Source organism: Microtus oregoni, unplaced genomic scaffold (assembly GCF_018167655.1).
Source record: "Microtus oregoni isolate MIOR12 unplaced genomic scaffold, Mior012 000001F_ref0000356, whole genome shotgun sequence".
In the NCBI taxonomy this organism is placed as follows: Eukaryota; Metazoa; Chordata; class Mammalia; order Rodentia; family Cricetidae; genus Microtus; species Microtus oregoni.
The window spans coordinates 81,209,980-81,237,880 of NW_024543060.1; the positions used below are offsets into that span (position 1 = coordinate 81,209,980).

At 42.3% G+C, this 27,901-nt stretch overlaps 1 protein-coding gene across 3 annotated transcripts in view; it reads right to left on the minus strand.

The window, feature by feature from the left end:
- Positions 1-15,526, minus strand: part of Atp2b1 (ATPase plasma membrane Ca2+ transporting 1) — a 101,759-nt gene extending 86,233 nt beyond the window's left edge. For all 3 annotated transcript variants that reach the window (XM_041669423.1, XM_041669416.1, XM_041669426.1), the window contains exon 1: positions 15,096-15,526. The gene's annotated coding sequence lies outside the window, so the exon portion shown is untranslated. The remainder of the gene's footprint in view (positions 1-15,095) is intronic.
- Between the last annotated feature and the right edge of the window lie 12,375 nt (positions 15,527-27,901).

The window sequence follows — 27,901 nt, forward strand, 5'->3', positions numbered from 1 at the left end:
GTTTCACACAGACTTCTCCATAAAAGTTTAGATGCTAAAACAGCTATAGCTTTCTGCTCTAAAAAACAAAGGCAAGCCACACTATTCTGCTCTGGGGCATGAATCTCTGGCACTCTGAGCTCACAGTTGTTTAGGTATCTGTAAGTTTTTTCTTCCTAGTCTTTGCTCCTTAGATCAGCCCACTTTTCTATTTACAAAGGTAGTCAATTCTCCTTGCAGAAAGGGCTAAATTTCTAAAGCATATAGTAGCTGTAACAAGATCTTTTGTGTCATTGACTAACACATCCGTCAACTCCAAGTTAAATAAGAAAACAGGAGCTGTTGGTAGACTCTCAGTCCAAGCACACTACTGCTTCTAGGAGATGGAACAAGTGTTTTGTTTTTATTTTATATACACTAGCGCCTGCATATATGTCTGTGCACCACAAGTGTGCATGGTACCCGAAGAGCCCTGAGAGGAAATCAGATCCCCTGGAACTGGAGTTGCTGATATTTGTGAGTAACTATGTGGATCCTTGGGATCAAACCCGGGTCCTCTGGAAGAGAGGTCAGTGCTCTTAACAGTGGAACAGAGACAAATATAGGATCAGAAGCCAGTGGATATAAGCTCACCACTAGATACAAGATGCTCATTCAAAGTCATGTAGAATCTTACAGGTATAAACAGGCACCATGCCAAGAGCAAGTGATAGAAAAATTAACATTCTCTACTCGAGGGCCGAACAGCTCCTGGAAGTGTCAAACAGGTACACAGTTTTAAAAAGTGCTCTGGGAGTTTGAGAAAGCAGTGGAAAGGCTTGTAGACCATTAGAAACATTATATACAGAACAAGAAAAGACCATTCCAAAACCCCTGACTCTGGGAAGCTGGAAGGAAATTCTAATAGGTCACAACCACATTTCTTTAAATTTAATAATTATAAAGGGCACGGTCCTAAGTAGAGGTAAACATCTACAATTAAAGATTCACACTGAGGAATTATTTAACAGACAGGAAAACCAACACACTACATATATGAGACTAGCCGTAGGCTGGATCATACTAATTTACATCACGTTAAGGAGAAAACTTAGAGGGGAAATCATGTCAAGCTTCTCTTTAAACAATTCAATCACACTTTATTATTTCAAGGGTATTAAAATATACACAGTTTAAACACCAAAATAATTACATTTTAAAGCTAGTTGTTTATCAGACATAGAGTGAGTGATTTTCTTTAATTTTTTTAAAATCTTACATGTATTGGTGGTTTTGTCTCCATGCAGTCTCGGCACCACCAACGCATGTGCCTAGTGGCTGTGGAGGGCAGAAGAGGGCGTCAGATCCCCTGGAACTAGAGTAATTGGAGGCTCTGAGCCACCATGTAGGTGTCTTGGAGAGCAGTTACTGCTCTTAACCACTAAGCCATCTCTCCAGCCTGATTTTCTTTTACTTTTACATTACTCTGTATCGTCCAAGCATTATATAATTAATGCTGCTTTACTTTTAGGTAGTAAAAAGTTAATAACTCACTGTATTTGCAGATAAATGTGTATGATGTATGTTCACTTTCATATGTGCAGTGCATATGGAAGCCGGATGATGGAGTCGAGGTACCTTTTTCCTCTCTATTTATGACGGCAGGGTCTCTCACTGAACCCACAGGTCACTGGCTCAGCTTCTAGCTATCTTTCTCCCTGTGCCCAACTCTCCAGGTTGGACCAGAAATGAGCCTCCATGCCCACCTGGCACTTAGTGGGTGCTAGAGATCTGAACCCCTGTCCTTGTATGTCAAACACTTGACTCATTCATCTCCCCCACACTGAGAATAACCTTTGCAGACAATAAACCTTTTCTTTTCTGTAGACTACCTTGCCCGCAAACTCCACAGAACTCACTCACTTGACTGTCTTAGGACAGTGGGTTACAGGAAAAACTGGTATATGGTGATTCATTTTACTCATCTTAAATTTCCTTTTTCTGGTCAGAGTAACTGGAATTACTTGGGTGCCATGAAAAGATAGCTCTAAAACATTACAATATTAAGAATGGCAATCCACTGTTCCTCATAACAAAGGATTTAGAAATTTGAACTTGAAGTAAGATAAACTTAAGGGGAAATCAAGAAAGGGGGAAAATAAACGTATAAGCTGTACAGAGAATATCTTTGCAAAAGAAATGTTCAGTCATATTTGCGTTACTCCTTTATGCTTCCACTAAAGCGAGTTAATTCATCCAAACTAGCATGATTTGTGTATCTAAGTCACTCGAGATTGCAAACAGACATGGGGACTTACAGGTGACATATCTGGGGTTTCTACACACTTAAATGTGTTCATCTGTAGTTTTGACAAAACTCTACCACATAAGTTTGTTTAGAGCAAAGATCTACAATGATCTTTTACTTTTAAATATCAATAATTCCCTTAGTTGTCCTACATCATTTTCTAGTCAGAGGCAACTACAAACTATGCTTTTTAATCTATTAACTATTCATTTTAGTACTCATGATGCTTTCAGATATTAAGTACTTATGATGTACTTCAGATATTTAGTACTTATGATGCTTTCAGATAGTAAGTCCCGCTCCTCTAGCATCATGATGCTACTGTGAGGCAGTGGACATACTGAAAGGAAGCTGGGTCACTGAGGGTGTGCCTGCCCATGCCCTGCTTCTGGGTTTATCTAGTCCTCTATCTACCACATGCTTCTGCCAGAGCATGCCCAGACCAACCGGCAAGGCAATGGTGAACCCAAATCTCTGAAACCATGAGTCCAAATCAGCTTCTCCTCCTTCAAGCTGACTTATTTGGGGTATATCACCACAATGATGACAAGGTGATTAACAGTACCTACCTCCATTTTTACAAATAATCCTGAAGCACAGTCTCCCTGTTTTAGTTAGAGGTGTCATATATTCCTTTCACTAACACTCTTCCACCTCCCAGCACAAACACAGACGATTCCTAAAGTTCTCTGGTCTAAATGATAAAGAGCAATATAACTCAATAATAACAAACTATGATTTACTGGAACCAGGATATCCGCTAATAGAATTAACAAATTGTGTTACAGCTATATAATGATGTCCTCATCAGCAATAAAAAGAAACAAACTATGAATAGATAAAACGTGGATGGATTTCAAAATAATTCGGCTGAGTGAAAGACAGACCACAAAAGAGCATATACTGTATGATTCTATGTACTTATAGTTGTAGAAATTTCAAATTAATCTATGGGGACAGATCAGTGGTTACCTGAGGAAAGAAGAAGGGAAATGGAGGAGTGTGGTATAAAGAGAAAGAAAAACATCTTTGCGGGAGATGACTACACTTAGTGACTGTGGTGATTTTCCTGAGATAGCCATACATCAAAATGCTCCACTGTCACTTTAAACAGCATGATGCTTACTGCCCAGTAGTATATCTTCACAAAAAAATAAATAAATAAATAAGAAAGATTTTACATTTGACTTTTTAAGAAGCAAGACAATAACAGTAAAGCTGGTAAAGCTGGGCAGTGGTGGTGCACACCTTTAATCCCAGCACTCAGGAGGCAGAGGCAGGTGGATCTCTGTGAGTTCGAGGTCAGCCTGGTCTACAAGAGCTAGTTCCAGGACAGGCTCCAAAGCTACAGAGAAACCTGGTCTGGGGCGGGAGGGGGGGGGGAGACAACCAGGGTCAATCAAAGGTATAGACATGAGTGTGTGGCTTTCTAACTATGGATTTCACAGCAGAAGACCTGACCCAGACTTCCTTTTAAATGTTTGAACACACAAAGCAGAATCTTCGAGTGTTTCCCCCTGAGCCAGAGCACTCTCCTGTGCTAGATGGCAGGCACATAGAGCTAAATGAGGGGTGGCTAACCCGCACGTACCCACTAAGGAGTGTATCTTGGTTTTCAGTTGCATGCCTCAGTGTACAGCTTCCCAGAAAACAGGCTTCTATAACCTGGATGGATGAGGAAGATGGGCAGAGCTACACCTGAGAGCCTTTGGGGAATTCTGAAATGCAAACTGAGTAGATATTAGGCTTTACTATCACTGGCTTAGAACTCAGAGAGTACACTAAGGGCCACCTCTCATTTAACAGTTAGTGTGCCTGCTGTCTAGCACAGAAGAGCTCTTTGGCTCGAGGAGAAAGTCTTGAAGATTCCGATTTATGTGTATTCAAAAGAAAAAAAGGAAAAAAAAAGAGAGAAGGGGGAGGTACCTGTCAGATCGTCTACAGTGAAATCCAGAGTTAGAAAGCTGCACACTGATGGCTACACCTTTGATTTAGTGTGTTTCTCTTACTTTTTTTTATAAAATCATAACGTAAAATGTTTTATGCTGAAGGTATAACACTGTTCAGTAAACATGTTGTTGAAAGTGGCAGTCTTGAGTTCTGATGTAAGGCTATTGTAGCTCTTTCCAACATTTTGGTATGAATTTTTTTTCCTCTGAATTTAAAAGGAACTCACTATTCGTGTTTTCGGTGTACACCTGACAGGAAGCCGATGAAGTTAGACAACTTAGGTTTTCAATGACTATATTTATTTCTCTTCACTAACCAAACAGTGCTTGTCACAGCTGAAAAATCAAATAATAAAACAAAGTTAGAAGATAGAGTTACCAAAATTTGAAAATTAAAGGTTGGGGAAAAACAGTGGCTCTAAGTTTAATAAAGGTTTCTGAAAGCTAAACTAAAAAGAAAATTAATTTAAAAAATACTTGCCTTTTTACACTTTTCTGGGAGGTAACAACACAAGCGTTTCAATCACTCAAAGTTCCTAGGATTTTCAGTGGGAAAGACAAGAAGAACTTAAACTTGGAAGTCCATGACATACCACAGAGGGAAAAGCAAAGTGAACGTCTTAGCTGCGGCCACACACAGGAATATGACAACAACACACTGAAACCGCTTCAGCAAGAGGAACAAGGAGACCGAGAAATTAGCTGGGTCCCAGTGCTCTACATGCAAAAAACTGGGGTTCACACTCAAAGGCAACACAACCATCCTCGACCCCAAATCTACTGTGCGTAGAGGGGAGGGACTGATCTCGTGTTTCTAACACCTGTCCTGGAATGAGCACGCCCACCATCTTTGTTGTTTAACTACCTGGCCATCCTTGCTTGGTGTCTTCTCTGTATGCACTGGTGCCCTTCCCCTCAGTATTTCTCTGTCATGATATTAGTTGTTTTGAGTATATAAACTACCCGGAGTTCACGAGTCACATGAACAAAAAAAGAGTAGTGACAGCATGACTTAGCAGGCATTTGGCATGAATTGAGAAGAAAAAGACAGACCCACAGCAAAGGAATGGGTGATCTCACACAACTCTAGGCATCAGCAGGCAGTATAATGTATATGCCACTAACACCTTACTGCTTTCACTCATCCATTTTTACTTTTGCTGATATTACGGTTGCCTTCAGATTCCTTTTATTTTCCACTAACGAAACCACTCCCATGCATCACTTTCAGCTGTATTACCATTACAACTGCAAAACTAAAGCAGGATCAAGCGCCAATAGTTTCTATGACACCTTATCAAAATCTGTCTGTCTACATGGTCAGGCAACACATCAATGGTCTCATTTAGCTGTAGACCATGTGCCACAATACTGACCAGCCGAGCAAGATATGCCCACTGCTGCAATAGTGGCACAACTATCTGGGGATAACCAACTGCTTTGTGATTGGACTGGAGGCCTGTTCCACAGGACGGAATACCTCATACTATAAAACTGTTGAGAAGCCTAAGGAGGTCATCACCCCACGAAGGGACCCTACTACCAGTGCTTCCCTAAATGAACATGTTGTCAAACTGCCTTCTAAGTTTTTATTTTTATACCTGTGAACCTGCCACAGAAAGGTTCCCTGATGTAAAGGGTGATGCAGACTTCTATTTGGTCAAATGCTGAGAATGAGTAACTGCTAAATGCTGAGCCCTGAAAAGGGGGTCGGTGTCTCTCTGTCTCTCTGTCTCTCTCTCTCTCTCTCTCTCTCACACACACACACACACACACACACACACACACACACACACGATGGGGAGGAATTCTATAAAACATTGTCATCCAGACACAATATTGCAATCATGAAAACAAAGCACAAGACTTGGCCCCTCCAGTCTATCAGGAATGGAAGAGGTATCCAATAGGCACTACCCCTTCCTGAGAAGCTGCTGACTGGCAATAGTTGCTGAAGGTTTTCTCCACTGGCAGACTAGCTGGAAGGAAGAGAATCTGAAGGAAAGGAAGAGGGTAACAGAGGGTAAAGGGGGTGGTATAAATATAATCACAATTGGGCCGACATGGGATAATGGCCAAAAGTAAGATTTAAAGAAAATAAGCACTTAAAATATAAGCCCTTAAAATCTTTTCAAAATTTGCATGCATAAAATTTAATTACTGAAAATGGGTCATTTCTAGAGTTCCCCCCAAGTATTCTAAAAATGATGATTTACATGGTAAATTTATATAATTACTTGATGCTTGAAATTAATATCGTGTGTATAAAATGAGCATTCTGAAGAACTGATAGATGTGGTCTTTCTTGACCTAAAGGCAGGTGGAAGAAAAACCACATTACCGTACTTATAAACTCTAACAGACTGTATCCTTATACTTCTTCCTGATGCCTACAGTGACTGAATATTAGGTCATGGACTAACAGTTCACTTGCAGTTCAAAACCCTTTTCCAAAACAGTGGAACCCGTAACCCATCGCAGTTCCACAAGCAGTCCTATCCATAACAGAAACCGTAAGAACACAATGTTTAAATTATAAGCCACAATATATGTTTCAACGTATGGCCTTTTATACTATGCAGTATACCAATGGATTATATATAGAACCAGAAAGCACATCTCAACACTAATCCAAACGAAAAAGAGACAGCTCATGCCAAAAATGAAATTAGTTATTTAAAAATATATTCTTCCCAATGACTTGCTCTTTTTTATTTTTATTAATTCTTTGAAAGTTGTGTTACACACACGTTTTAATTAAAAATAGAAATATTAACTGTAACCACTTTTTAGAATCGGAATAAAGTTTAATAAGAATAGATATACCATGTTGTTTACAAATGAAAAATAGTTCCTTATAGAAGCTAAATTCTACTGTCCTGGTAATCATCAATGAAAAAGAGTCACTCTACCAGTAGTAAAACAGACCGTCCTTTTAAGCAAAAGCAGGGTTAAAAAGTCAAAGATAAAATAGGCTTTAGAAATTCTCAATTTCCTGCAAGCTTCTCTGTTACGTATATCTTAGCAAAAGATACACACTCAATATGCAGAAAACATTGATTAAACAAACATCTGTTGTCTTCAAGTCTATACATCTTCATGAACATATTTCTCAACTTTTCCATATTATCTCCAAATGAAAACTCTTACAGAAAGGGGATCTATAACATAAGAAGTGTCTAACTTTCGCTGGAGAGATGGCTCAGTAGTTAGGAGTACCTAGGTTCTGTTCCCAGCACCCACACCAGATGGTTCACAACAGGTCAATGGGATCCAACTGCTCCCTGGCCATCATGGGCACCTGCACACATATGGGGCACATAAACCTACACAGGCACACACAAATACATATTAGTAAAAAGAGAAATAAATCTTTAAAACAAAACCACTAAGTGTATAGCCAAAATTAAAACTTAGAGGAATTCAGACCGGCAGATTAATGAAGAATGACTAGGAAGAGCGGACAGGCGCTGAGCTTTGAATACTAGGCACACTTAGCCTAGAAGACCCAGAGCTGTCTCAGGTCAGAAGAAAAGAAAGACATGTATGAAGTCACTGCAAAGGGAACAGGGAAGCAGCCAGACTATTCAGCTGTCTCCAACGGACAGTCAACAGTGCTGTGTGTACGGCATGACTCTCGACTCCAGAAAACAGAATTCATTTGATGTTACATTTATGAATCACTCCAATTGCAAGTGTACGAAGTAGCGACCCTGGCTAGAAGCATATTAAGGCTGACAGATGAGACAGGTGCTCCACTAAGGTGATCTATGAAATAGAAGCAAACAATGACATCTCACATTTAAAAAGGAAAGAAATCCCAAATGGAAAAACTGCATAAACAGTACATCCTAGAATTCAGCTCTACTCCTTCCTCAAGCCCTTAATATTCCTAAGAACCAGATTAAACACATTTTAGAAAACACTGGCTTACTTATTTGATCCAAGACCTCCAAAATAAGTTTATGTGACTTAAACAAAGCTACTAAACGTTTTAGTGAAGAAATTATGTCAGATGAGGTATTTTCTAAGAAAGCCGACAACAAATTTCAGCACGAATATGAAAGGTAAAGCAAGAGAAATGAGAAACTCTGCGAACAAGATTATTAGTCCTTGTGGCAGGAGAATGTTCTCGGTCAATGAACTGAACAGATCTGCACTGCTAACAATACAATTATTGTAAGAACTCCTTTTAAGTTAAATAGTCAAATCCTTTCTTAGGTCTACATTTTCTTCTTAAATTCATCAGGTCTCTCTCGTAGTCACACCAGTTCTCAGTGAAGAGTATAATCTCAGATTTCACAGTGTAAGCAAGCAGTGGTCCATTCAAAATTACGCTCCTTGTCTCTAGAGGCCCGGGTGACAGTAACAATACAAAACCCGAACCCCAGAAGGTTAGAAACCACAGTATTAGAAGTTGCTATTCTTACAAGTAGCAAATAATTTTCTTACCAAAGAAATAATTCAAAACATCATATATTCTTTAGTTTACATTGTTTATGGAAAAATTCAATAGACAACAGCTTTAAGAGACTATAGGGAGAAGTCTTCCCACTCTGCCAAAAATACTAATTTAGATTTCCATAATCATTAGTGAACTAGACCCCATGATTTCTTACCGTTCCCTAAGGCTCAACCAATAAGCTAAGTTTTAGAACTAAAGACAAGTTCAGTATTCTTGAGATGGGTTTTGAAACTACTTTCATTTTAATGAATGTACTATTTATTACGTGGATATACATAAAGCAAAACAATAACCACATTTAAAGACTGATTTTAAACAGGAAACTTATTCAAGGCAGTTACTCCATATATAGTATGTAACAGTATGCAGTAATTAAAGCAGTCTTAATACTCAGATGAAATGGACCTAACCTAGCTACACAAACTAACATGTAAGTGAAACAACACTAACTTTTGTCCTGGTGTATAGTTGGTAAGATATCAATCCAGTATAATTAATATTCTTGAAAGATTATCAGCACCAACATGCTATGAGACACCTGTTTGCTAAATGCTAAACCTGCTCGTTTATGCCCAGCTGTTAGAAGGACGTTCCCTGTAGCAATAAAACAAGACGTAGACTGATGCCTAGAGATGCAAAACTATGAAGACACAACATGAATCACTTTTTAAGAAACCTGTGTTCAAATCCTTTGAAGACAGCAGACATTTAGACATGAATAAGGAAGAACACTGAGAGTTTACAGTGCTTAGTAAGTAGCCACAGACAGCTGAAAGATGACTGCGCACACAGATAAGAGAGGATTTTCCATCTGTTTTTTTTTCAATTGTCACAGAAACTACCCAGGCCAACAAATCACACTCTTCTACAACAGTCAAAACTATTTCTAAACATAAATTCGACTATGTCCAAATAGATCAATGGCTTTCTCCTGTATCATAAAGGATTTTTAATAATGTTACAATTTCACATAACATAAAATCAGTTTTATTCTTTTTCAGAATTCACAATGATAGCCCTCCCCCCCAAAATCTGCTGAATCAGAACTGCAGGGGTGATGCCAAGGAACTGCACTTTGAGTGACTGCCCCGGGGAAGCACACTAACTGTTGAGACCCATTACCTTTTCTTGTGTGAGAGAGAGTTGTAACCAGGTTTTGGATTTCATGAACTAAAATCTCCTCACTAGGGACCTATTTAAACTTCTAAATTCCACTGCTCAACAAATTAATATTCTAAAAAAATTTAGGTAACATACCTGTGGCTGAAAAACAAGCACATAAAACATTACAGGATTTGAAAGAAGGAACGTTTCTATTTTTAACTAAATTATTGAGAAACAAAACAAGGTTACTGAAAACAAGGTTTTTTTTTAAAAATAATATATAAATTTAATATTTTACAGATGTTCATATTCATTAACTCAGTGTTAAGCAAATCAGGGTATGTACGGATCATTTATATTACTCTAAGCGTAAGCAATAATTAAACTAAAAAGCTAAGCCTAAGCAAATTTATTTTTATTATATTATTAAATTTATGCCGATCAGTAGCTGCCCTTTCATAGATCATGAATATGAATATCCATACGCTCGTACACACACACACACACACACACACACAGTGAGTGAGTAGAGCAGTGAGCAGAGCTAGAAGAGAGAGCCTCAGAGAATCTCAAGCCCAGGTCTGGCTGATTTATCTGTCAGCTATGTGACACTGAACCTAGATAAATCACCTTGACTACCAGAGGGGGAAAGGTACAACTCTCTACGTAACTCATTTGGAAAAATTACTCGTCATGAGAATCATGTAGCACAGTATGATAAAAAACAAAAAACCACATTAAATTGCTATGAGCGTTCCTTAGTCACTGTTATAGAGCACCAACAAGCGTGAACCCCGAAAAGCTACTATCAGGAACCTGCTACACACCAGAGTATCAGCAGAAAAATAAAAAGTCCAGGCCACACATACAAAGAAGGCTACAGAGTCAACTTTTCAGATACTGTTGAATATTGAGTAGTACTGAGGATCTCCAATGCTACAAATATTAAACGGAAGAATTCAATTTAACATTCAAGAGTTGGAAGCAGGTGGCACTCTAGGAGTTCAGGGCTAGCCTGGTCTATATAGTGAGTTCCAGCACAGCCAGGGCTACATAACAAGAATCTGATATTTAAAAATATTCCATCTATTTACCTAATGTGCCCATTCATAACAGACTTATTTCTAGTACAGTGATATTGACAGTGGATTGGCTATGGGTTGTCAAAATGGTGATTTAACTTTGTTATTGTTTTCTGTAACAAAAAATTTAATAAAGCAGTATATTTGGTGTGTGTTTTTAAGCACCGTTTCTAAAAGTTAAGAAACTGTCACTTCTTTTAAAAAATGTTTCTTGTATATATCATTTCCCTTGTAATGTTGCCTCACAGTCTGTAAATCCCCAAATAAGCTACCAATAGCACCTTTTTATAAGACATTTACCAGAAAATCATTTTCCCTTCAACTAATCAAGTAACTACTTTCACACGAGATGCAGGAACTTTAGTCTCTGCTTCCTGATCCTTACTCTTCCTATGTTTTCATATTAATTACAAATTCCATAAGACATGAAATGCTAGTTTAAACCTTATATGTATAAAACATAGGAAAAATTGTCAAATGTTTTTGATGTTCATTATTACAATAGTTTTACTATTTTTATTAGTATTTATAGTTTTACTGAGTGACAAGTCCTCGTAAATCTCTTCACATAAGAGATTGTTTCATTCAAAATGAAGTTAACATGTTTGTCCATGGAAATTAGTCAACTGAATGCCCAAATAAAAAATTTAATCAAAATACATTTAACAATGTATTAATTATTCTGCATGCATCACCTTAATCATTTTAAATATCCTAGGTTACTAGGGCCATATTCTATGGCTTTAAGGAGGCCTTGGAGCAGTGAAGGCATAAGTAATCTATCATCTCAAACGGATTTTTTGTTTAATTACAGCTTCATACTTATCTACAGCTCAACATCTAACATTTGACAGCAGTCAGAAGAACTCACAAACATTGAATTAAAATTTAAAGGCAGATAAAACAGTAATAATAGCTTGTGGTCTGTAATTAAAATCCGTATTAGGTAATATCCATGTTAATTTACCCATTATTTAAAGGCTACATCCTTTTCTCTTGTGTTCTACGGTATACAATAAAAAATTATCATCTGTCTAAAGAGATAGTGTACCTTGAACTTTGGATCTGAGAAGAGAGAGAGCCATGCAGAGCGAAAAGGGAAATCTCATCAGCTCAGCTGTCGCTACAGCATCTCTTTCCCCTAAGCCTGAAAAAGTCCATTTATTTTCATATGAGATGCATCTGAGAGGAGCTGTACACAGAATCCACTTTTTCCAACATGGTCTTGATTAAACTTTGAATGTAAGTACTTAAAGCAAGTAATTATAAGCACCCAGTAAAACCATGAAAGGCAGGTAAAACAAGATAACGAAGGAAAAAGAATTAATATATCATATTCAGGCCAGAAAAATAATTTTACCACATTTTTGGTCTTTATTTTAGAACCTGTTTATAGCTCAGCAGTTTAAAAAAAAAAAGTAGTAAAAGCACTACCATGCTGGTAGGTACTGGAATTTGCTGGAATGTCCAAACACAGTGGAAAACACTGCTGCATTACCTCCTCCCCTCAGTCGGTCCAGATCATCAATATCCTCTTATTCTATTATCGACATGAGTCAAAACCAGTTCCTCACCTCATCTTAGAAGGCTATGTAAGGTCTCAAGCTTCATCTAAAAACAAAACACCGTAGTTTCCCCACACAGTTGCTGAAATGCCTCTCAAGATCTAGAAACTAGAGGATACAGAGAAATGAAGACAAGTCCCCCTTCCCTCTAAATGGGTGCAGCAAAGACAACTGCAGTAAGCAGGCATACTCTTCATTTTCACCGTTTGATGGGAGTGGGGGGCACGACAAAATTTTAAATCAAAGGTGGCGCTCTGTCCTCATCTCACCCGAATGTGACTCACTTTTGCAGACTATATGGTAGAAAATAACAGTTACTTTTCAAAGATCTTTGCAGTTACACCCAAGCCAAAATCAGGGCAGAGATCCACCCTTAATGACAGCAATTTAACTGTCTTATCCAAAGCAAGGTAAAAACTAAAACAGCTCCCTGAAAACATGGCTTAAAAGGCCCTTTTCATACACTAAAAAAAAAAAAAACCTCCCAATAAGAAAAAAAAAATTTCTATTTACTTCAAATTTTGAACTCACCAGGATGGGAAAAAAGAGGGGTAGGGATGGTGGTGCCAAATGAAGCACCCAAGTACAAAAGGCAGATTCTCCTCCTCCAATCCTTTAATTCCCCCAATCCATCCCTGCCACACACAAGGACAGGGAGTCTCCCTAGGGAAGGTTGGTGGCAGAGCAAGTCAGGGCTCTCCATTCACTCTCATGGGCCACCATCCAAAGGGATGCCCTAAGAGCGCTTTACACAAACCAGGCCCTTACAAGTACTTATTATTATAAAATACACCTACGCTTAGCAAGAACCTTATTTTAAAGTAACGACTGTCCTCAGGTGGGGGAGGTGAAACACAACAAAGCCTTCCATGTTGAAAGGCAGACAGTCCAGGACGTGCATATACCTACACACGTATGAAAAAAATCCATATAACTAATTTATCAGGAACAGCAATCGATACCAACAGGAGCCATTAGATTATTAATAAACCCAGAAAAGTAGCATGCATAGCAGCCAAAGGTGGCTGTCTGCAGCGCTCCAGCCCACAGGAAGGGAGAAAAAAAAAATCAGCCCACCGAGGAGGATCGCGTCCTTGGCGATCCTGCAGACCCCTCTACCCACGCAGGGCAGTCCCAGTTCTCCTTTGGGTCCTCCTTCGGGGGTCCTCTCACCTCAATAGCAAAAGCACTCCCTCCCAATGCTAGAGTCCCGCAGTAAACTGGTGAACGAAATGCGCACAGAGACCAACCCAGGCAGAGACCGAAGCGCAGACCCAGGGGTCGCTAACTAGCTAAGCCACTAAATTCTCTTGCAAGATGGAACAGAGAGGAACCCCCCGCCCTCTCCGCTTCCCCCCCCCCCCCGGCAATTGGAATGTCACCCTCCTTCTTACTGACCCTTTCCGGGGACCCGAGGACAGCGCAGATATTTTTTTCTTTTAAACTAAGTACATAAACATGAATCGGAAGCAAGCTTGAACATCCTGGGGGGGCCAGACGCAAGACCTGAACAGAGAGTTGGGGCGGCTCTCCAACTCCCCGAGAGTCACCGTCCTGTCTGACACGCGTCTATCACAGCACCCCCTCCGGGAGGCCGACGCACGAACCCTCACCTTGAGCCGGCAGCACCTCTCGGGGGCCCAAGGCAGGGATTAAATGGGTGACCCTCCCGGGGCGCGGGGAGAGGGAGTGCCGGGCTAGGCTGCCCTCAAGGTCACCACCCACACGCCGGGGTGGGGGCGACCGGTGTTCGGATGGGCTGTGGCGGCAGCAGAGGCAGCCCCGCCAAGTAGGAGAGGCGCGGGTGTAGCCGAGGAGCCACCGACCGGGACGGCGACTCCGAGCTGGAGCCAGCGCTGGGGCGCGCGGGGAGGAAGCCTTCTCACCTTTACGGTCCCCCTAGCAAGAGAGCGAACCCCGGCGGCTCCGCCAACTTCGCGGGGACCCTTCGCACTCCACCCCGAGCCCAGCTGTCAGGACCCCCGCCGCGCCCTGCGCGCTCCGCCCGGCCTCCCCCGCAGGTGGCCGCCCCCGCCGCGGGCGGCCACCGGCCGCCACTCACCTCGCCCGCAGCGGGAACCATTTTTCCGAGGGAAGAATCAAGGAAGGCTAGGCGGGAGGGGTTGGGGGGAACCGGGGATGGCGGCGTGGGGGTCTCGGGACGTGCCCGCAAGCTGGCTCGCTGGGCGCGGGGCGCCACGCGGAGGTGCGGCTGCACCTCGGGGGACAAGGCGGCCGCCGCGGAGCCCAGAGCCTCGGCGGCGTCCACCAGCCCGGGCTCCCTACTCACGCTGCACCGCGAGGAGGCGGCGGCGGTGGCGGAGGAGGAGGAGGAGGCGCCCGGCCGGCCCCCGCCCAGAGCCCGGCGGTCGCCGAGTGGCCGCTCGCGTCCCCGCAGGACCCGCCTCCTCGGCTCCGCAAAGCCGCGCTCAGGGCGCGCCGCGCTCGGCAAGGCACCTCTGCCGGCCCCGCGCCGTCGTCCGCTGCAGCAGCGGGCGGGGTGCAGCCCGGGGCGGGGTCCGGGGTTGCGGGGGGAACACACCGGGAAGCGGACCGCCGAGCACGAGGGGGCTGCAATCAGCTCCGGGGCGAGGGGCCCGTGTGCACCGGGGAGGACCCGCGGGGGACCCGTCCGAGTAGGCAGAGGGGGTGGAGGGCGCTCACCCGTTCCGGTCCGACGCTCCCTTCTTCTCCACACCTCCACGCCTCCCGCTCCACGCAGGCGGCGCAGCTGCCTCCCGCTGCCTCTGCCACCGCCGCCGATGCTCGCGCGGCCGCCGATGCCGCCTTGGCTGGGCGCGGTCACGTGACGCGGCCCGCGGGGAGCCTGAGGGCGGGCGGACGGGCGCGCGCGCACGAGCAGAGGTTAGCGCGGCTCGGGCCGCCCGGGACTGGGCGCTTCACCGTGAGGGCGTTTAAGGGGAGGATCCGGCGAGCGCGTCCCCGGGCTGGCGGAGCGCGCGCCCGGAGACCAGAACTTGGCAGCGCGCGGGGCCGAAAGGGTGGCCGGAGTGCAGGGCGGGCGACTCGCGCCTCCGCGGCGCCCCTCCCTCGCTCCCTCTTCCTTTTCCCAGTGCGGGCCGGGGCTGGCGGCTGTCCCCGCCCTCTCCTGCGCTCCCCTTCCCTCCTGCGGCGGCCTCTGATTGGCCGGCGGCCTCTGACGTCTGTGTTTCCATGACGTGTCGGCCCGGGGGAGGGGCGCCGGGAGGGGGCGGCGGGGGAGGAGGGGGCGGTCACTCCGTCAGTCACCGGCGCTTCCTAGGCGCGCGGCCGGGCGGCACCCGCAACGTGTGGAGACCGGAGAGTGATGACTGTCGCTGCAGCGGGACGACCTTCCCCGCTCGAGCCGCCTGCACCCCCCCCACACACACACCGAGGTGGGAGGCGAAGCCTGGTCAGCGGACCGAAGAGCGGCCCCGCGCGGCTCGGCCCCCACTCCCTTAGCGGACCTGTCGCCCGTCCCGGACAGTGACGCACTCGCGCGACAGCCCCGAGTGCCTCACCCTTAGGGACCGGAGCCCACTGTCCCCGCGGGCGCGCTGGCCCGGCTGGCCGGCGGACACCGGGGATACCCGCTGCAGCGCTCAAACGCTGTCCGCGGGCCGGTGCAAACAGGCCTCGCACCGTCCGCGCTTCGAGTCCTCTCGTTTCGCTCTTAGGTTTGCTTTTTTAAAAAAATCTTGTTCTACCTGTGGCAAGCTCGTGGGTCTTTAGTTCCTAGGATTTCAACCCTTCCCTCTTCTTCCCCGAGGAGAAAGAAACGGAAAAAAAAAAAAAAACAACTCAGACCGAGTCATGTTCAGTATTGCGAAGGTAAAAGGTAGCCAACTCTGGCCCAATCTTTCCAACATGTTGCAGTGAAAAAGAAAACCTCTGGTTAGTGCATCTACTTTTAGAAAAGGGTTTTCTTGACTGTATCCACATATTTAAAGGTGTGTATTCTGCCCCATCCCTGTCTAATCGCCTTTAACTAAAGGTCCCCCATCGTTCAGACCTTATCAGTGTTATTTTCAGTATCACTTAGCCAGGGGGAAAAAAGTTCTGTAGTGTTTTTTGTTCAACCCCTGAAATGGAAGAGTTAATGGCTGCAGTCTTCTCAAAAGCACGGGGTAAAGACAAATACTGCATTATGGATGTTCATTCTCTGATAGCCTTGTTTCAAAATATGTAAAGACTTGAAAACAAAATGCTTGAGTTTAAAAGAATTTCCACGCTAAAACTGTTGAAAAAATGCATTTTTCCATTTATATCTTTCACCAGGCTAGACATTACCAGTGTGCCCTCGACATGTAAAACTGGCACTGGGCATTTTTTTCCTCTCTGTTTCATCACAGAGAATTGGTTGGTGTGGTACAATAAATAGCCCTTCCTGATACTATTTCAAATTTACAAATAGAAAAGCAAATTAATTAAATTTCACTTAGGTAATTTCCAGTAGTCTCTCGCCCCGAAATATCTTTCAGAAAAGCTCAGACACATTTATGAACCCTTGGCTGTTTCCCAACTTTCCTCCAAGGAAGTCCCCATAGAAAATTAAATTAGGCATTCTACTTTAATCAAGAACTTGACATTAAAGTAATAAATGAATCATTGTATGCTACACTAGCAAAACTGATAATAGGTTAAACTAGAATCTGTTCACTTTTTGGATTTGTTGAAGTTCTAAATCATAAAACGCATATTTTTAAAGTATATGTTCATGACAAATCACTGAGCATCCTTATTATTGAACATTATTGCAATGAAATTTTTATTTGAGTGTACAGATGTGCCCACAAGTGAAAACATATATGTCCCAGAACATAATTGTACATACTTCAGTAAACATGAATTGCGTACATCATAAATTGACTCTCATACAGTCAGTGTAATTGTAGTGTATATTTGATTTGTATGTTTCATTCCCTCAGATAAAAAAATTAAAGCTAAAAGTAATATGGAAGCAACTGCACAGTAAGAAATCCAATTTTTTTCCTCCCACGGAGCTTCATCCTGAAATCTCCCAGATGACATACTTTTCAATGTAAAAAAAAATGCTGAATTGCTTAATTAGGGTTTTTTGTTTTTCTTCTGGTTAAAGAGCTAGAACCAGGACCTCATGGACAAGCAAGTACTTTGGCCCTTCAGAATTATTTCTTAGAAGGCATTGGGCCACCTGAAATCAGCAATGCTCTTATGTATTATATGAGCATTTCATCTTCATCTTAGAACTAATTTATTTCGTGAATTTAATTGATCTGGAGGTGTATTAGTATATAATAGGAACAATGCAACACAATTCTCTACTTAATAACATTACAGTTTTCCAAATATGCTTTTTTACTAGCAAATATATAAGCTCCAGAAAAGTTACTGTTTTGGACGCCATATTGAAAATTAGGCAGTTTTAGTAGGTGCATTCCTTTCATTCCTTTAATGGTATAATTACATTAACATCTTTACTGGTAAATTGATTGTTTCAATCTTTATAACACATGCGGAAGCTCCTCGATGTAACCAAATGTGAAGAGAAACATTAGGATCTTTATTCTCTTACGGAATTCCAGCCTAGCACTCAGGAGGATGGAGAATTTGAGGCCAGCCTGTCCAACATTGTAAGGTCTAGGCCAGTATTGTAATACATAACAAGACCCTGTCCTTAAATAAAAGGCATCGTATGTGTTAAGTGATAGAGCAAAGTTAAGACACCAACAGTAGTATATTTTTAAAACAAGATACATTCCTTAAATGGACTTTTATATGTGAATATGCCAGTCCTGATCATAACAGAACTGGCAGGTGGAGAGAGGGAGTAGGGTGGGGGGATATCAAACACTTCATAAAATATAATTATGTATGTTCTCAAATTTCCATTAATTTGGAGATAGAGACAGTCTTTAGCTGAAAACCCACATGAAACTTATTTATTAGTAACAAATTAATTGTATTTTGCTGAGTTAAATGGAGTACAATTACAAGTAAGCCTAAAATAAGAATTCTCAAGTCACAGCATAGAACATTTTTATATATTAAAAAATGCAAAACAGTTCGAAGACATTTGCTGGGACTTATTTAGTGCCTACATACTTTGTACCTTTTGGGAGTAAGGTGTTTGTCCCACTCCAAATACTGTATAATTTAGGCATATGGTGGTGACCCCCAAATACACATTCCAGCAACTAGAGAGGTCATACCTAAATGCTAGGAAGGTTTCTCATGGAAGACTTAAATCTGTCTTATACCATAGGAGACACCCATAATTTAATAGAAAATAATATGTATGGTAAAAATGCTAGGGACGGTACCTGGGAAGGGACAAGTTTACCAAAACTGCTTTCCTTGCCCTTCGTTCTTCAAGAATATCCTGATGGTCATTGAGAGCCCCCCCCCTTAATTAGAATTCATTGCTTTCCTATTACTAACGCTGAATTGTGATAGATCACAATGCTGTTATAAAGTTTGGGTGAAATACCTACATAAAGTTTCAGCCCAGTTTTTGCTTCTTTTCTCTGGTTTTGTTTGTCCTTTTTTCCTTCTTTCCTTCCTCCCCCCTCCCTCCCTTCCTTCTTTCATTCCTTCCTTTAAGACGGGTTCTCATTCTTTAACCCAGGCTGGTCTGGAACTTATAGGTAGCCCAGACTTGCTTTGAATTTCTGCTTTTCTTCCTTCTGCCTTCTCAATCTCAGGTGTGTATCACTGTTTATTTATTTTTTTGTTTCATTTGTTTTTGCTTGTTTGTTTTCCCCTGGCAATGCTGAAGCATGCATGGGCAGCCCATAGATGGTGGTTCTGTTGAACTTGTCCATGTTGGGTTTCATGGTCTAAGTTGATGAGGACAACTGACCGAGTTTCTTCCTCTAGAGGGCACCAGATCTCATTAGAGATGGTTGTGAGCCACTAAGTGGTTGCTGAGAATTGAACTCTGGACCTTTGGAAGAGCAGGCAGTGCTTTTAACCGTTGAGCCATTGTGTACCACTGTATTCATCCAAAATAGAGTATCCAGTATATAAAAATGCTCAATAAGGGTCATTGCTCAGAAATACTCCTTTTTTCTTATTACAAGGTAAATGTATTACGAAAATGCACATTTAATTTGTTTAGTCAGATAGATTATAACCATAGAACAGAATGACTTGCTTGTGAAAAAGACTCTATTTGTGGTCCTCTTTAAATCACAGCACATTTAACTGCATCACTGCTTCATGCTTCATTTCACTGCTACGGTCTAAGCCTTCTCCAGAAAAAAAAAAAAGGCCCTTAAATCATGAGACATGCCTTTGGCTACATTTAACCAAAAAGTGGACCAATAGTGGCTTTTATAAATACAGGCTATGTTAACTTACATTTCTATAGAAAATACTAAGGAGAGAACACATAGGAAAAGCTATTTTACCCAGTGTTTCAGCCCGTAGTCAATCGTCTCCCTTGCTTTATTAGTGGATCTCAAGTATCCTGATGTTGTGACTCTTTAATACAGTTCCTCGTGTTATAGTGACCCCGCCCCCACCATAAAATTATTTGGTTGCTACTTCACAATTGTAATGTTGCTACTGTTATAAGTCATAATGTAAATGTCTGATACATAGGATGTATGATATGCAGCCCCAATGGGGTCATGACCCATAGGCTGGGAACCATTGTTATAAGCTGCCTTGACACCAAGCATCCTACTCGGAAGTCTGTGCTGGAGCCAAGCTGCTTGCTTCTTGGTGGCTGGAACAGAAGTAGAGTAGAGTGGAAGGAAGGGAAGGGAGAGTAGGGAGGGAGGCCAGGAACCAAGATAGAGCCTTCAGGGATATGCTGCTCACCCAGCGACCTACTCCAGGGAGGCCCTATAATCCAGTCAACTACAGATTCATTGATGAATTCATTCACTGGTGATTCTAGAGAACTCATAATTCAGGCATCCTTGAACTCTGTTTTAGGACCAAGCCTTCAGCATGTGTACCTTCGGAAGCATTGGCTATCCCCGCCACAACAGATGCCAGTCCCGCTTCGGAAGCTCAGAACATGTAGGTGGTGGTGTGGAGTCAGCTGCTGAGCATGGCCATCCAGGATGCAGGTTCACAGCTTTCTGTCCTACTGTTTTAGAAACTGTCACTAGAACAACCAGCAGGGTTTTTCCCATGTTGATACCAAATTCTAGTTGTTTTTGTCTGTTAGCTTATTTTCTATGTAGTTTTTTTTTTTTTGATTTTGTTGTTCCTGTTTTGCTTTGTTGGAACATCTCCTTTCAAGAACCACAGTGAAGAATTACCTTGGTAAGCAATGCAGATTTGTGGGCCAGAACTTTTGAATGAGTCTCTAAAGTCGACAGTCCCTTTAGCTGGTTCTTGTGTGGAATGTTCTTTTCTTCCTCTGCCATTACATTATTTTATCATGTGTGTGTATGTGTGTGTGTGTGCGTGTGTGTGTGCATGTGTGTGCTTTGGAGCTGGGGATGGACTCAGATTCTTATGTTTGCATGCTAAGCACTTTATTCAGTGAGGTATTTCCAGTCCCTCTGTGTTTTTTTTTTTCAATTATTCTTTTTATGAGGAATAGGTAGGGTGAATAAAATAGACTCTTACTCTTCAGCATTTTTCTATTTTGATAGTATGCTTGTTTTTGTGACTTCAGCTCCTTGATGACAGGGGTACTGCTGTTTTATTTAGTAAGTATTTATTGAGCCTGACAAATGTCCTCTGAGGTCACTGAGGTAGGAACACGAGAAAGATTCTATTTAGGAGACATTAGTATCAGGGTGATAATAGTTCGTCTAGTCATTGCACAAAGGAACTTTTATTAAGCACTTACTCCATGGCAGGCCTAGGAGAATTTGGCACCAAGTAAATGTCAGTTCATTGAGATCAAATAAATGAACAAAGAAATGAAGTACCATTTCTCTGATGATGAAGTCGAAGTTTACGAACATAACCTGATTTTATTCTTAGCCTGCATGGGAACCTTGACGGTCAGCTTTTCTTCTTCCACATAGAAATGATAGCAAGAAAGGAATCAGCCAGCCACCAAAAACAAGGCACCGAAAGCTGCTTAGTTGATCCGTGTGTCTCGGTGTCCGTGGAACAGGGGACCTGAGAAGAATGTTGATAAATGTGGGGATGTAAGTGGGGTAGAGGAATGTGGAATCTAGGAAATAGAGAACAAGAAGGAAGAATTAAAAAGGGATGTACAGAGGGAAGATGATGCAGGCAAACAAATACCGATCTTGCTGTTAAGGCCCTCAGCCTGGAGGAAGTAAAACTAAAGACTGAGATGGAGTAACTGAAAGAATTAAAATATGGTTAGAGAATAAGTAAACGGTATATTTTCCAGGGCTAGGTAAGTTTAGAATAGTTTTACAGCAACATGAATTTGCATAACATTTTGTCAGAACTCAGAATTGGGCTTTTTTTTTTTTTTAAATCTATTTGGCTTCACCATGTAGAGTCAAGGGTCTTCCTAGCAAGAATGGATATATGCTAAGGAATATTACTTTCAGGTGTGTGACTTTTGTTTACTCTGTTTAACTCTGAAGCTGTGTTACTGTGCCTGTTTGAAACACCTGAGGGTCCTCATAAAGAGATGAATGGCCAATAATGAGGCAGGAGAAAGGATGCGGGGAGGGGGGAGCTGGCAGGTAGAATGAATAGAAGGGGCAATCTGAGAGGAGGAGGACATCAGGGGCCAGCCACTCAGCCAGTCATGGAGTAAGAAGGAAAAAAAAAAAAGATATACAGAAATAGAGAAAGATTAAAGCCCCGTGGCAAAAGGTAGTTGGGATAATTTAAGGAAAGCAAGAAGCAAGTGTACCTCCATGCCTTTTCATCACGCTGCTTTCGTTGGTAAAAGTGAGTGTGCAGAGAATCTCTCTCCCCCTTGTGAGTACACTGTTCCTCTTGGGTTAAGCACCCACCATTACAATCTCACTTCACTTTAATTCCTTGTCTAAAGGCCTCTTTCTTCTTCGTACAAGCCCATTGAGCATTAGAATTCCAACATATAAATGTTCAGGAACTCAGCTCAGTAGATAATGTAGATTCATTTTTGGTAAGAAGTTTTTCAAGTTCACATATGAAGCCTCCTCAGATCTGCTGCGTTATGTAACTCTGCTCCTCAAAAATGATTGTGGGCGGTGCATATAAATGGTACTGAGAGTGCAGGAAACAATACTGATAGGAAACTGTAAAGACACAAGGAATTAGTAAGTCTGGAAATGGGCGAACTCAGTGGTAGAGGAAGAGGCAACCATAAGGAGCAGTTAGTTCAGGGAATTATTTAACCTGGAGATGCTCCAGATACAATCCCAGAATTGTACTGATAATTTCTGCCAGGGTCTGACTGAAGCAGCAAGGTGGGTGCAAGTAGTCTGTCTGCATGCTGTGCCCCCATAAAATCCATGCCGAAATTCTAGTCCTCTAAACTGATCAAGTAGTGATAATCCTTAAGAACCTTCATTAGTAGAACTATTTTGCTCATAAAATAGACCCCAAGTTTTACTCTGTTCCCTACCATCTCGGGACACAGAAGATACTGTTTATCAGCTAGTTTATGAAACTGGGCCTCACCGGATGCCAAGCCCCTTCTACCTTAATTTTGGACCCCCTAGACTCCAGAGCTACATAAATAAGCACAAGTTGTTTACAAAATATTGAGTCTATGCTGTTATGGTAGCATTCTCCATGGGCTACAATGCCATGTAAAGTTAGAATCCTGTACCCCTGTGTCTTATAATCGAGTGCTGGTACTAGTTCCTCCCAATTCACTTATGCCAGGTAAAAGCATCAGGGAGGCAGAATTGTTAAAAAAAAAAAAAAGTACCAGTGCTGTAACACATTAAAGAAAACCACCTTACACATAGCACTAAGAAACCACATGACACAAAAGAGAGAGGGACCTCATAGCAGCAACTACAGATGGAAAGAAAAACCAAAACAATTACCTGATGGCTAACTTTGTTTTAACAACAACACGGGTGGAAAGAAAAGGATGTTTACTTCATAGTCCTTGAGGAAATAACTCTCCTAAATGTCCATGTTTAGGTAAAATGCTGTAATGCTGCTGCTCTCCTGAGAGAACCACTCGTACTCAAACACTGGAGGCTTCTGCGTAGTCAACACGTCAGGAATAACGAGAAGTGGAGAAGGATGCCAGCGTGAGAGAGACGTCACTAGAGAGTTGACGAAAAGCCCGTGATGTGGCTCGGCAGAGATGCCAGTTTCTCTGCTGGACAACTTAGAGTGTCCTTATCAGAAGATTGCAAGGAGCTGGGCCTGGAGGAACAAGGGGTTGGTAGGAAGCTTATCACTCACGATAAGAAACAACAGTCTGCCCCTGCCCTCCCCAAAACTCCCACACTCACCTTTCTGAGTGCTTGGATGTCTGCCACTCTGAAGGCATCCACAGCCAGCCAGAAGGGATGACAAACGGAGCCTAGCCAAGAAAAGAGACTTGGTGCTTCCCCTTCATCTGCTCTTGTCCCCAGCGCTGGCAGAGAAATGAAAGAGAAGGAGAATGGATGTAGAAAGATTGAACAAGCTCTTCTCCAGTACACCGGATAGTGATGGGCAGAGAAAAACCTTTGGTTCCAATGATCTTACAGTTTCCTTGCTGAAAACACACAGAAGGTAAAAGACTCACTTTCAGATGTTAATGAACAGGCAGGGGAGGCTCCCTCGGCCTCTGGCTAAATTGTTGAAATTGTTCTTTCAGTTGCGCTTGAGGCACATGCGTTTAGAATAAGAATACAGGAGTAGACTGGATGAGATCTACCAACTGCAAATCAGGTTCATGAGAACAGCTTGGGTAGCTTCATCAGCACACACAGAGAGCTGGACTGACAAGGAGTCACACAAGAAAAGAACACCTCCGTTAAAACTGTGTGGATAAAATCCTGAACACTTATCACCGTGAAAACCCGGCAGCAGCAGGGTCCAGTCAGATGTGTGTTCCTGTCTCCTTGGGAGACCCAGAAATGCTGAGTTCTTTAGAAATCTTCCTTTCAGTAATGGTGAGACCGCTGGATACAGCATCTCACACACCCATTGCTTCCCACCTCTCCAGCCCTGACTATTGTGACTTGGTGGGTTCTAGACCATTCGAGGACTGCTGGACTTATGCTTTTTCCCCCCCTTTGGGATCTGGAGTCCTCCGGGTTTGCGCTGTGTGCCTTGAACTCCAGCAGCTGTGTCCTTTCCATCTTCTTGCTATGCCGTTTCTGATGCAGAGATTTCATTCTCACATGTGTTTCTGCTCATATCCTGTGTACTTGCCGCTTAGCCTGGGATCTCTCTGGCCCATTGGAAACTTGAATTATACCTGCCTCTGGAAGGTGCTCGAATGGCTGACTACTGGCCTGCCAAGATTCTGGACTCTTTTGTACATTTTTAGCTTTCCCAGTTCCAAATTCTAGACGCTTTTTCATGCTTTGCTGCCATTAATCGCAGTGTGTTGTTACTCCTAAAAGCCATGGGTCATTATGCAGAAATCCAAGTGCCAAGTTTTAGAGAGCTCCTTTTGAGTTGCTAGTTAGAAACAGTACAAACTCTTGCAACCCTGCTTAGTTTTCCATCAGAAATAATCGATAAGACTGTATGACTTTGTTGCAAAATACAGTGAAACCCAGCTGGAAGTGGACTACCAGTTTCCTTCTTGTTGGTTGGTTTCCATAGTGCTACATGGTGCTTAGCAAACTGCTAGAGGAGAAAAGATGGCCCCTATATTACCCAGTGTGAGCCGTATGAACTATAACAACCTACCAGAGAAAAGGAACTCACTGGTATGGCTGCTTTGGGGGTAACCAGCCACTCTCTGCTTGGATTTGACACTCTCTTTGCATAAGGGAATTCATGCCTGACACTGCAGATTCACTTTTGAAGTGGTCACTGGGGTATTGCTGTGACAGACCTGACTATGTTGTTTGGGGGAGAATTATGGAAGGACTTTGGAATTTTGGGTTAGAAAATTCATTGAGTGTTGAGAACTTAGTGGGCTGTTTTGTAGAAGCTTAGAAGATGGGAGTGTTGAGGGCAATACAGAAGATGGAGGCCTGGCTTCTGAAGATTCAGAGGGAAGTTTAAAGACTCTATCAGAGTCATTTGTTACTTTGAATTAATATTCTGTGGCTCTGCTTAGTTGGGGCTGAAGAATCAATCAGCTGTGAGCTACAAGATACTACAACTACTAACGTGAAATCTTTGCTTTGCTGAGATACTCGAAGCTGGTTGGCTAGAGCTGAGAAATTAATAGTGATTAAAAAGAGACCAGTGTCGTTGAGGTGAAATCTTCTGGGAAGTGTTTCCCGAGAGCATGTAGGAACTGTGTTCCACAGACAGCCAAGATTATACTTCAAGCTGGCAGCTGAACTTGGTAGTGTAAGAGTGACTCAGGTGGTACTGGTTTTGAAGGTCATGGAGAACAGCTCAGGCTTGGCACTGTGAGGGGCCAAGAGAGGACCATTGTTGAAGATGCAGCTCAGTGGCCATTGAAGGCATAGAATTGAAGGGATCATAGAGAAATTGAGGCTTCGCACCATGAAAAGAACTCATGAGAGGCTAGTGGTGAAAGTGTGGCCCAGTTTCAGCAGAGGTCCCCAGCATGTAGGACATGCTAGTTCCATAGGATGACCACCAAGAACAGTAGCAGTGGTGGAACGGAGCCAGCCAGGGCCTAGAAGACAGTGTGCACTGCAGAGGCTTGAGCTGAAGAAGCGAGCCAAGCCTCTTGAAGGAACCCAGGAGATGGTGAGTAAATTCCAGGTGTTAGACACTGAGTTATTTACACTTTTGGAGTTTGGTTTTGTTTTGCTTTGATCGTGACTCTGCCCTGGTTCTTCCCTCTTGAAGTAAGAAAGTATTTCATGTATTTTTTGATTTTATAGGACCCCACAGTTGAGAGACTTGGAATTTTAAAAGAGTTTGGATTTAAAAAAAGATTGGCTATTTTAAAGAGACTGAACTTTTAGTGTGTTTGAATTTGTAAAGACTGTGAGACTTTAAAAGTTATTTATATATTTAATGTAGACTCTTGGGAATGAATGAGAAAGAAGAGACTGTGGCTTAATGGTGATGATGTGCTCGGTGTCAAGTTGATGGGGGTCAGTTGTACTGAATAGTTTTATGTCAACTTGACACAAGCTAAAGTCATCTGGGAGGAGGGAACCTCAATGAAGAAAATGCCTCCATAAGAAGGGGCTGTAGGCAGGGCTTTAAGGCATTTTCTCAATTAGTGATTGATGGAAGAGGTTCAGCCTATTGTGGGTGGTGCCATTTCTGGGCTCTAGAAGAAAGCAGGCTAAGTAAGCTATGAGGGGCAAGCCAGTAAGCAGTAAGCTCTTCCACGGCTTCTGCATTGGCTCCTGCCTCCAGATTCCTGCAGTTCCTATCTGACTTCCTTCGATGATGGATTGTAATGTGGAAGTGTAAGCCAAATAAACCTTTTCCTCCCCAGCTTTCTTTTGGTCATAGCATTTCATCATAGCAATATAAAACATATATGTACATACATATATATGTATATTCAGTGCATATATATAATTTTTTATTAGTATTTTCCAAATTAGACATTTAGCAGTAGATTTTTATATAACACATATATGTTATATATATATAACTTTTTTCTTAATATTTTTCAAATTAGACATTTAACATTAGATTTTTAATAATATAACATCCAAAAAGCCAGTTATGATGCCACATGCCTATAATCCCAACACACGGGAAATGGAGACAGGAGAATCAAAAGTTCGGGACCATCCTTGGCTCAGGACCTGCCTCAAAAAATAGATGTAGATAGTTACCTGCATATATTTATATCTTTTGCTAGTTCAAATAATATAGATACATGACATGTGAGAGAAAGACTTCTTCTTTCCTTCCCTTCCTTCCTTTTTTCCTTCTTTCTTTCTTTTTTTCTTTTTGTTCTGTGTAACAACTATAGCTGTTGTGGAACTAGCTCTGGAGACCAGGCTGGCCTCCAGTTCACAGAGATCAGCCTGCCTAGGCCTCCCAAGTGCTGGGATTAAAGGCATGCACCACCATAGCCCGTCGAGAGAAAGATTTCTATAGTTACCTTCTGCCTAACCAGACTGGGAAGCTGTTATAATTAATGCAGAGTAGTTAATATGCTATAGGGTATGGAGTCTGGACTTAAATCACTGCACACTCCTAGAAGCAATGGTAATTGACAAAATCATAAGAAAGAGAATTTCGAAGAAATATATGGCTTGTATGACAGAGTAATGTATCCTGTATAAACTTCTGCTAGGGCAATTTCAGTGAACTGAAATATTAAACTTGCCTTGAAGGAAGATTCAAAATGGCATCTAGAAAGAGCCTAAGGTTAGGTACTAGGCAACCTGGACTCGAACACCAGTTCTAAGATTTACTACCACATGATCTTATTCAACCAGATCCATATCATCTCTGGTCTTCCTCTATGTAAAACCACAACTTTCTAGGGTTCTTTTGAGAATGAAGTTATACAGTGCAGTTTTCATAGCAGGTATTCAATG